This window comes from Ostrea edulis, chromosome 8 (assembly GCF_947568905.1).
Source record: "Ostrea edulis chromosome 8, xbOstEdul1.1, whole genome shotgun sequence".
NCBI lineage: Eukaryota > Metazoa > Mollusca > Bivalvia > Ostreida > Ostreidae > Ostrea > Ostrea edulis.
The window spans coordinates 12,551,957-12,564,143 of NC_079171.1; the positions used below are offsets into that span (position 1 = coordinate 12,551,957).

The following is a 12,187-nucleotide window of genomic DNA, read 5'->3' on the forward strand; positions in this document are numbered from 1 at the left end:
CAAATAATTAAAGATATCTTCAAATATCTGAGTTTGTTATTTTGGCGCTCCATAGATCTAAAACTATTCCTAGTGGATTCCAGTGCTTTCTGACTCAAGACATCATACCAGTTCTTGCCACAAATGAATCTCACCATACAAGTGATCTAGCCACCTCTCTTTTAATCTCTTCATAGTATTCATATACGTAAGAGGATTTTTCTCCTTGAAAAGGTGATATTTAAACATTTGTCACTCTTTAAGGGATTTTATGATCCCCTAATAGTATGTACATATACCATGGTAATTTCTGAACTGTTCGGTGAAAATGTTGACAATCAAGAATCAGTCACTGGTTATTCATGTGAAATTTAGCTATCTCATATGAATAAACTCTTGATTATTTTACTACAATGTACCATATTAACCAATTTCGGAAATAATTCCTTATTTGTCTTAAATTTTAATTTGATATAAAGATCGAGCAAACTGAAACAATAAACCAAAGTTCACATTGAACACCAGTGAGGCAATCATATACAAATATCAAATTCATATATTATAGAATTCATTAAGATATTTGAATTATTCTAATCTTTTAATGTGTCATGGTAGCAATGAAAACAGCAGGTCTTTTATTCTCAGTCATATATTTTATTATATAACAGGGGATATTACATGTACAATTAGTAAATATATATACATCATATATGTAATTGCATGTGCGAGAAAAATGTATACATACATACATAAGTAATTTAACCACAGACATATCCATAAATTTACATTTAATACATTGAATGAATTGAATATGTCCTTTGATTAAATAATCAACAAAGATGGATCCATATGATAATACATGTATTTGTAAAAGAAAAAAAGGAGTTCCATTTCTCATACAAATGATATAGGTAGAAATATCAAAATCAACAAGAGGCCCATGGGCCACGTCGCTCACCTGAGTCATCTTGGCCCTGCTGTTTTGATTTTTAAATGCTATTTTATCAATCTTTATTCTCATGAATAATGTGACCCAAACCTAGCTCTAAAGAACACAACATTACTAAAATGAAATCATATAAGACAAAGATATGACTAGCATGATATTGCTGTTCTGGATAAGACCAAGGTAAAAAGTCGTAGGTCTTGGTATGATATGAAAGACCTTGCCATAAGTAATCAATATACAAAACATAAAAGCCCTATCTAAAATAGTCCTGGATACACTTAATATGTTATACTTTCTTAAAAGTATGTCAAACTCAGAATTCAGGGTCACAAGGTCAAATAACATAATATGATTGATTGTTGTAACTGTTTTCCGCCACACTCAACAATTTTTCAGTTATCTGGTGGTGCCCAGTTTTTATTGGTGGAAGAGAGAACCCAGATACAATGTACCTGGGAAGAGACCACCGACCTTCCGAGAGTAAACTGGGAAACTTTCTCAATTACCGGTGCGAGCAGGATTCAAACCCGCGCCAACCAGAGGTGAGAGGCTCCTCAACAAGATGAAAGGTTTTATCATAAGAAATTCATAATATATAATATATATGAAAGATCTACCTTAAACACAATGTAGTTCAGGACATACTGAATAAGTCAGATTTGTTTTGCCATAAAAATTGTATATACAAGATATGAAAGCCCTAGCTTAAATAGTTCAAGAGATATCTTTAAAGAATTTTCCTTTATATCAGCTAGCATATAAAACTTTGACCCCCTATTGTTACCACACCATAACTCCCGGGGAAATGATTTGAACAAACTTGAATATGCACTATGTCAAGAAGGTTTAATGTAAATTTGTGTGCTTCATACTAAATTTGAAAAGAATTCCGTTATTTGAATCGTAGATTGATCGCTGTGCGGTATCTTCATCTTTCAGTTATAGAATTTAGTTAAAAATGTTCAATTGTTAATGTCTACGGACTACAACAGATGCAGATCAATAGCAATATGTCATCTGAGTTTACTCAAGTGACCTAAAATTGTATAATTTTTCTAAAGCTTTTGAAAATTGATAATGCTATAAAAGCCTAGTCTGATCCCTTACACCCCATTTCAATAGTTAAGCGTAAAAACAGACTGGCGGGGATGGGGACCAAACTTAAGAAAGCTGTGAGATTAGTTCAATATTCAAACCTACAGTATTTGAATAATAAGTATTTAACCCAACTGGGATGATTTCATCCAAAATATTTCACTAAAAATATTTGTGAGGATATTAGTTCACACAGACATTATGTTTCAAAATGAGTATGAGTATGGAAATGAACTGGGGTTCAAATTGACAGGCTACTTAACATGGCTACATCAACAAAGAAATTGAAATCACTTGAAGCTGTTTTGGGGTTATATGTGGGTTTAGAAAATATTTGAAAGTATGTTTGGAAACAAGTATAGTGGGAAAATATGTTGGGAATTATTTAATATTAAATTCATGAGACAGCGATGCAGGGGTTCATCTGAAGCTCTCTTTTCAAAGAGCTACGGTTCTGCATCTAGTTTTTGAGGAGAAGATTTTAAAAGATTTTCCTTGTATATATTTCACATGTAAAACTTAAATCCCCTATTGTGACCCCCACCCTACCCCTGTGAGCTTTTTACAAACTTGAATATGCACTATATATGAATGTAAAACTTTGATTCTCTATTGTGACCCCACCCTACCCCCAGAGACCATGATTTGCACAAAACAGGAACCTTTCGTGTGAATTCAACTTTCCTGGTCCAGTGGTTCTTGAAAAGGTTTTTTAAATGACCCCACCCTATTTTTGCATTTCCATGATTATTTCCTTTTTGAAGGGTGCATGACCCTTTATATGAACAAACTTGAATACCCTTTATCTATTGATGATGCATACCAAGTTTGATTGAAACTGGCCCAGTGGTTCACTCTGGAGAAGAAAATGAAATTGTGAAAAGTTTATAAACAGACAGACGACAGGCAAAGGTGATCAGAAAAGCTCACTTGAGCCTTTGGCTCAGGTGAGCCAAAAAAGTATACAAACATGTTTAATGTTAAACTTGTTTGTTTTATTGCTAAACAGCTCCATTGCCAGCATCTACCCTTACTGAGCTTCCAGTGTCAGACCTTGATATCAATCATCATCACTCGTTTTGACTATCCAGGCCAAATTAATCTTTTTGCAAGGGTGAGGCCTGGCTGTCCTGTCGAGGTTGAAGTTTGTACTTCCACACTTGGCGACCCAGTGGATTGATCCTATCCAATCCTGTAAACTCTAGGTCTTGTTCTAGGATCTCATCCCATGTCAGCTTTGGTCTACCTATGAAGTTCTTTTCTGTTGATAACGATGCATAACATTCTGACAAATCTGCAAAAATATTTAGAGAAGTGATTAGTAAAAGGTCTTCATAGAAATAGCAATAAATGTATAAATAGATAAAAATCATAATTTCTATTTCTACAAAGTAAGTGTTTATCAAATGATCAACTGTAAATTACCTAGGCTGTGTCAAGCTGAATGAGCTAGTTTGTGCAGAACGAACAAAAATTACACCAAACACAGCGACACCTTTTGGAAATTTTATTTTTACAAACTTGAATCTGCACTACAGAGCTGTATGTCAGGAAGCTTTCATGTAAATGTAAACTGCTCTGGCCTAATGGTTCTTGAAAATTCTCTATACTTATTTGAATGTAAAACTTTGATCTCCTATTGTGGCCTCGGCCAACCTTCCCTGGGAGGCATGATTATGACAAACTTGAATCTGCACTATTTCAGGAAGCCTTTACGTAAATTTGTATTTTACTGGCCATGTTATTTTCCTACTTCTTGTGAAGATTTTCCCTATATATTTGTACATGTAAAACTTTGATCACCTAGTGTGGCCCTATTCTACCCCAGGGGGTCATGATTTGAACAAACTTCAATCTACACTTGTCCGGAAGCTTTCATGTAACTTTCACATCATCTGGCCCAGTGGTTCTTTAGAAGAAGATTTTTAAATGACCCCACCCTATTTTTGCAATTTTGTAATTAGATCTTCCCTTTGAAAGGGGGTGTGGCCCTTTATTTGAACAAACTTGAAAGCCCTTCACCAAGGATGCTTTTTGTCAAGTTAGGTTGAAATTGGCCCAGTGGTTCTTGAGAAGAAGTCAGAAATGTGAAAGTTTACAGACAGACGGACAACAGGGAAAAAGAATGTTCAACTTCAGTGTTACATGAAAATGTACTTCAAAATCACTCAACAACAATTATAATATTGCTGTATGGAAATTTTCTGTCCAAAGAAAACAATGTAAAAAAAATGATGTAATCTACACTCTACAGCAACATGTGAGAATAATGAACGTGAAATATATATTCTGAAAAAAAAAACAAGAGATGTTTGTAAAACACATATGCCCCCCATGGTGCAAAATTGAAAAGGGTTATACACACACCTCATTTAATTGATAGTATTATCATCAATTCAAAATATTGAGCAGACAATATCTTCCTATGTCAAGAGTGAATTGACCATGTGACCTAAAATTCAATAGGGGTCATCTACTCCTTATGCTGTACCAGTGTACCAAGTTTGGTACGTGTCAATCAAACAAATAATTCTTAAAATATAGGAGACAATATATTACTACATGTATGTCCAATTCAACTTTTGACTTTTGACCTCAAAATCAATATGGGTCATCCTCTCCTGAAGATGTACCAGTGTACTAAGTTTGATGTCTGTCAAGTAAAAGGGTTATCAAGATATTGAGTGGACAGTATATTACTATGTCCAGTTTGACCCTTGACCTTTGACCATGTGACCTCAAAATCAATAGGAGTCATCTTCTCCTGAATATACACCAGTGTACTATTTAAAGTTTGATGTCTGTCAAGCAAAGGGTTCTGAAGATATTGAGCAGACAGTATATTCCAATGTCCAGGTTGACCCTTGATCTTTAAACATGTGACCTCAAAATCAATAGGGATCATCTTCTCCTGAAGATGTACCAGTGTACCAAGTTTGATGTCTGTCAAGCAAAGGGTTCTCAAGATATTGAACGGACAGTATATTCATATGTCCAGTTTGACCCTTGACCTTTGCTCATGTGACCTCAAAATCATTAAGGGTCATCTTCTCCTGAAGATGTACCAGTGTAACAAGTTTGATGTCTGTCAGGCAAAGGGTTCTCAAGATATTAAACGGACAATATATTCCTATGTCCAGTGTGACCCTTGACCTTTGACCATGTGACCTCAAAATCAATAGGGGTAATCTTCTCCTGAAGACGTATCAGTGTACCAAGTTTGATGTCTGTCAAGAAGAGGGTTCTCAAGATACTGAGCAGACATTATATTCCTATGTCCAGTTTACCCTTGATCTTTGACCATGTGACCTCAAAATCAATAGGGGTCATCTTCTCCTGAAGACGTACTAGTGTAACAAGTTTGATGTCTGTCAAGCAAAGGGTTCTCAAGGTACTGAACGGACAATATATTCGTATGTCCAGTGTGACCTTTGACCGCGTGACCTCAAAATCAATAGGGGTCATCTTCTCCTGAAGACATATCAGTGTACTAAGTTTGATGTCTGTCAAGAAAAGGGTTCTCAATATATTGAACGGACAGTATATTCCTATGTCCAGTTGACCCTTGACCTTTGACCACGTGACCTCAAAATCAATAGGGGTCATCTTCTCCTGAAGACGTACTAGTGTACCAAGTTTGATGTCTGTCAAGCAAAGGGTTCTCAAGATATTGAACGGACAGTATATTCCTATGTCCAGTTTGACCCTTGACCTTTGACCATGTGACCTCAAAATCAATAGGGGTAATCTTCTTCTGAAGATGTACTGGTGTACCAAGTTTGATGTCTGTCAAGCAAAGGGTTCTCTAGACATTGAATGGTCAGTATATTCCCATGCCCAGTTTGACCCTTGACCTTTGACCATATGACCTTAAAATCAATAGGGATCATCTACTCCTTAGGATGTACCAGTGTGCCAAGTTTGATGTCTTTCAAGCAAAGGGTTCTCAAGATATTGAGCGGACATTATATTCCTATGTCCAGAGTAGATTGACCCTTGACCTTTGGACCTGAAAAACAATAAGGATCCTCTTCTACTCATAACTAACCAGGGTTTGACACTAAGGCACGTCCGACCGACCGAGTCTACTAAATGATAGGTCCGGTCGGGTAAAATGTCGATTTACTAGTCCGACTGGTCATGTTGAAAAAATAAACAAGGAACTTTATTTTAAACCATAAGATATCTTATTTTTAACTTTAAAAAATAAATGTAAAGAGTTTGCGAGCAATTTTGAACCGCGTGATGACAAAATCTCTATTTTTAGTTCGAATACATAGTCGCTGTCGGAAATGATGTTTTACGACATTTACTCTTTGTTAATGGGAGTAAAGTTATATTTCGGATAAATATATATAAACTGAATTTATTTTCATTTGAAAAAAAACCCAGTTTATTTTAACTGAATATAAGAAAGTGTCTATCACAGGGATCGAAATTAACTTTTTTCACCACTAGCAAATTTTAGCTAGTGGATTATTTTCCAACTAGCAAAATTGAGCTTTTACTAGCATTTTTCAATCGATTACTGTTTTACATGAATTTAAGAAAACAAGCATGTCTCTTTATCAAAATTTTGGGAAAATCTTTTAAAATCTCCTTTAAAGTGCAATAATAAAAATAAGATTGCGAATTCTTTCATTTAAAATTCAATGAATTATCAGACAACATACATGGTGCGGGTCATATGGTACACTTGTGCGGCGTACTCGCTGTCCAGAGATCTACCACCTATTAACAGCATCATGTGGATTGAAATCTTGAAAACTGTTTGCGCCAATTTAAACTATATGTTCAAAACTTTTGGAAATTTCATCTAAAAAAATTCTAGTTGAAAAGAAAACCCCGCGAACTCGAAGTGTATGACTATAGAGTACAGAAGGACACCGCGTGAAATGGTGACACACTGTCATGTGTTGTTTTATATAGACACGGACGAGATCAATATGCTTGCTATTTAAATCAGACGTCTCTGAGACATCCGAAGTATGTATGAAGTAGGCCATCGACTGAGATGACCTTGGCCTTAGTTATTTATTCGATCCACGTTTACTTTTTCAATACTTGTATATTCATTCTGTAAAGAGTTTCTATGCACAAGACAAGATTATTGTAAACTTCAAAGTACAGCCAATAAACCGAGGAAATCCGGGAAAAAGATTGGGGTTTTTTCACTCGCAAAAAGTTGCGATCACTTGTGATTTTTTACTCGCAAATTCAATTTTTAACTCGCATTTAGCGAGTATTTCCCCTTAATTTCGTTGCCTGTATCAAATGAATAAATTAAATCGTAAATAGCCATTTTTCGTTGTTGACACATGTGCGGGAATGTCTCGACTTCTCGTCCTCAAGGAAGGTTGTTCCGAGAAAAAAAAAGGAGTAGATTGGGAAGTTTGAAAATAAAAGCACCAAATTGAATGACGAGACTAAAGATGTTTTTGAGACAATTAAGTACGTTTTAGTTTAAACTTAATGTTTGTCATTTGAATTAAGTACTTAAATATGGAGAAACCATCAGGGTTTCTTTTCTCTGGAAAGTTGGTCAGGGCTAGTGGATGTAAGGTCAGGTCTAGTAAATATTATTTGAAGTAGCCCGACTGGTCTAGTGCTCAAGAAAGTAAATATCAAACCCTGCTAACCCACATATGAAATATCATTATCATCAAGTAAATGGTTCTCAAGATATTGAGCGGACAACACATGGTCTACAGACCGACCGACAGACCGACCAACAGGTGCAAAACAATATGCCCCCTCTTTTTCAAAGGGGGGCATAAAAATAAACTCCAACCACCTGCCCATTTTTATTTCCAAACAAAGATGAAAATCTAAAAAATAATTTTATGACTAGGCCAAAATAAAAAATGTGTTTGTTTCAGGTCGCCTGCCCGACCCTAAATATATCCACCGACCCTATTAATTTTTTTTCAATTTTCCGATTTCAATTCATCGATATACGAACTATTACCCGATATGCCAAGACATCTGTAATTGTAATATTAAAACTCCATCACATACTGTGTATTTTGTCAATTAAACATTGTGCTCTGAACCCATTTTTTATCTGTTAAACACATTATATTACAACTTTAACTATAAAATTTTCATTGATTCGAAGGCACTTATTTTTATAAAAAAAAAATATTTAAAAAAAAATAAAATAAACCTACCTACCAACCCTTTTTTTAAAAATCAGAGGCGACCTAAAACAAACATTTTTTTTTTGGCCCTATGTGGCCTAAAATATTTTGTATACTTACTAATTTCAAAACTCGAAAGGAAATGTTATCCATGTGAAGCCATCGTGCTCTGTTCATCCTCTGGGGAAGACAATTAATTCTTTGATTTGCAGTTTGTGTCATGACTACACCATGATATCTTCTAATCTCGTCATACTATCAGAAAGTAATTTTGGCAGTTGGCAAGTGTATCAATGGTGTTACTTCTTCATGATCAGATCTTCTATACTGTGTCATATTCAGCATAAAGTAACAATTAAGGGCTATCATCTAGTTCTGAGGTACTGAGGAAGGGCTGTTTTTCTCAACACATAGCCTTTCTTCTGGTATTCTTAGGGATACTTTATTCATCTTTTAATTACATTTCCTTCTTGGAGATTAAAAGTTGAAGACCACTGAAAGAAAAAGAAGTGATTTAATGAATTCCATGTAGTTTATCGAATGTGCTGACCAGAATATTATCTAACCGTAGCCCCCCCCCCACCCCCACCAAGCATGCAATGTCATACATGTATCTGAAATCAATACTTATAAAAATTAATTAAAATTAAAATCTTCAAATATACAATCTTGTTACACATCTCCTATATTGTTCACTTACGATAACTCTGAATTTTTAATAAGTGCGTCCTTTTGTCCACAAACTTTTAACAACCCCTCATAAACAATTTACAAATATGATATCAGAAATAATAATCTAAAAAATTATCCTGTTGTTCATAGATGCATGCCATCAACATTAAGAGTATAACAAATAACAAAAGCTCTCCTGACATTGTGCCATTCTGAAAGAAATGAGGTGCTTATACCCCCAAAGGCAGGGGGGTAACCCAGAATTGTGTCTAGAGAGCGGAATAATATATTTATGGAATTAACCAAAAAATTAGTAATATTTTTTTTTTAGCTATGAATTCATGTTAAATAAAGTGCACCGCCATGGCACATGATACGCCCGTCACATATTGTTAACAGTATAGATAGTACCCATTAAAACATTTTTTTTTATATCACCTTAATTAAATGTCACAGTGACCTTAAAGTAGGATGCGACACACCTTCTACCTAAGATGCATTAGTTGACCAATTTTGGTGATTCTAGGTCTAATAGTTTTCAAGTTATGAGCCGGACAAGTTTTTGCCATATATGGCCATATCTTCTTAATGAAAAGTCACAGTGACCTGGTTTTAATGCGCGACACACCTTCTACCCAAGATGTATCTACAGACAAAGTTTGATGATTCTAGGCCTTGTAGTATTTAAGTTACGGGTCGGACACGAAAAAGCTAACAGACGGACAGACAGACACGCCATACCATAATACGTCCCGTCTTAAGACGGGCGTATAAAAATTGGTCATGGTAGCTCAGTGGTAACACAGTCTTCGACATTAACCAGTGGCCTGATGCCCGAGGCCAGTAAAATCGGGATCGGGCTTCTTAAAATATTAAACCCTGGAGTCCGATGGGCCTGTAAATGTTTTCTTATATGTTTTGTATATATTACAAATAAAGCGTGAGATTGACTCAGACTAAATGTCATGACTTAGTAGTCAAATTTCGCATAGAAAAATTATCAACCATGCTGCCTTTTCTGAAGTATAGGGAGGGGGCTCGTCCGGGAAATTCAAAACCACCCAAGCGTTTTTCACAATCACAACCATCCGATAAAAAAAACTGTCGTACGAGGAGAAAAAAACGAAAATTCATGCCCCATTGGACCGAGGGCAGTGTTCAAAATTAACCATAGACCGAGTATATGTCAAATGGCACTGGTCTATGCCAACTGTAATTTAGATAGACCAAATTGTCTATGCCAATTTTCTAGATTTAAAGCAATAAAGTTATCCAAGAGGGCCTTGCATGGTCAGTCGACGTCTGATAAACATTATGAGGAAAGGATGATATTACAGAAATGGAAAGAAAATACACTTTCTAAGTATATTAGAAGTAAATGAAAATGTTTTAAATTTGTGTTATTATTTTTTCAATGTTGTGGTCTATGCCAATTCGATGAGGTACGTCTAAGTCATCTTATTTTGGCATAGACCTGTGGTCTATACCAAGTTTTAAACCAATTTCGAACACTGCGAGGGTAGGCCTTGGCTAACATTTAAAAAATGTTTTGTACGTGGTGTATACAAAACAGAGTTGAACATGAGCTGCTGATGTATCTGCGAGATTAATCAGTCTATGCGAAAGACATCGGACCGTCGGACCTGACCGATGTGCAGTGCCTCAGGTCCGATACATCATTTTTTACACCGGACCGGAATGTCAGATGTCTCAATGTCCGGTTTTGAGCTTTACTATCTTGATGCGGAGTTTCTTATAAGTAAAAAAAAATAGCACACATCCAAATACGTAAATGAATTGATTAAAACCGCATGGACTGTCTAAAGTATTATACGGGAAGGATTCCTGGAATAGTATTACTAGTATAATAAATAAGATTCCCTTGGTTTTGCATTTTCACGTGTTTCACTTTTTTACATTAGGTTTTTCGGTCTGACAAAATTTGGTTCGGTCCGGTGTGTTCATTGATTACACTGGACCGAATGTCCTGTGTGGTCCAAAAACTTTCGCATATACTGGATTAATATGTTGAAAAATAATATAATCCTTTTAATGTCAGTTGTTCTTTAACTATGATCATCTTGACCTGTATTTTCCTACAGTAAAAGAACTGTGCATGTGTCTATAGAGTAGAATCAGCAAATAACAAGAGATCAAATTAGAAAATAAACATTTTGGGCCTGCAAAATATTGTTCGGGCTTGCACAATTATTATACTGGGAGGCCCGAAGGGCCTGTGCTTTACAAAGTTTTTCGTGAAGACTGGTAACAGGATCAAGAAATCATGGTTTCGAGCCATGCTTGTACTTTATTTAGAGTGAAAATGTAGGTAGTGAGGTGAATGCTCCATCATCATATTTAGCATTCAAAAGAGAAAGTTGCTGGTCTTTCAGATGAGACCTTTAAACACCACATGCATGCGTCTAAATGTGTGGCACTTCATACTACTGAAATATTCTCTACAGGTATTATACTAAAATCAAACATACACATACATGTATATTCATATACATGTTAAAAATCTTAATTATCATTTTAGAATTTTCTTCTTCTGACAAAATGATGCGCAAGTACATAAATGGAAGCTATGCCACTATATGTCATGACACTGTACAGCTTGATCAGTTGATACATCACATAAACAGTCACAGATGTAAACAATCAAGAAAATCTTAGTACACAACATCACCCCTTAATTTTGAATTGTAGCTGAAGATCATTCTGCCAAGATCGAAATGCAGCTTGGCAATGATTAGCGAGGGTTATATTATTCTTAAAAAGTAGATTGAAATCAAAAGTTAACTGCCAAAGTTATCAGGAGACAATAATCCATACATGGTTCGAATTTCCTCCACTGCCACCTAAAGTGCACGTGTAAACAACGCGTGTGACATGCACCACACCCCGACAGGCTACATTGTAAACAAGTAAAATGCATTCAGAGTAATAGTTTTACATATGATATTCTGTTTGGTTTATAGTCTTAGTAGCTACATACCTATGCGGTACACCTGTACCATGTACGTACTGCAAACAGTGCGGCGTAATGTACATTTGCATCCTCGGGGATTTCAACCCGGACAAAGTGGAACATGCCAATCCGAATACATATATATCTTTCGTTTTTATTTTTGCATTTTATTTATTTATCTATTTATGTCATGGCGTTGGGAAAAAAACTTCAAAGTAGGGAGACAGATGAAAAGGGGGATACGGTCCAATCATCCAAAAAAAAAGTCCCGTGTGGAGGGGTGGGGGTGGGGTAGATTCCTAAGGACTTGGCGCATATCTATTTGTTTTTAAATGTGAAATTCTATCCAAAATCAATATGAATTTTTAGTATACAGAGTAC

General features: G+C 35.6%; 1 long non-coding RNA gene across 1 annotated transcript; it reads right to left on the reverse strand.

The window, feature by feature from the left end:
* Positions 1-382: 382 nt before the first annotated feature.
* Positions 383-8,738, reverse strand: LOC125661849 (uncharacterized). Its single transcript, XR_008797898.1, has 2 exons — positions 8,284-8,738; positions 383-3,317 (listed from the first exon to the last, which is right to left on the reverse strand). It is a non-coding gene; the product is annotated as an uncharacterized LOC125661849 (long non-coding RNA).
* Positions 8,739-12,187: the final 3,449 nt, after the last annotated feature.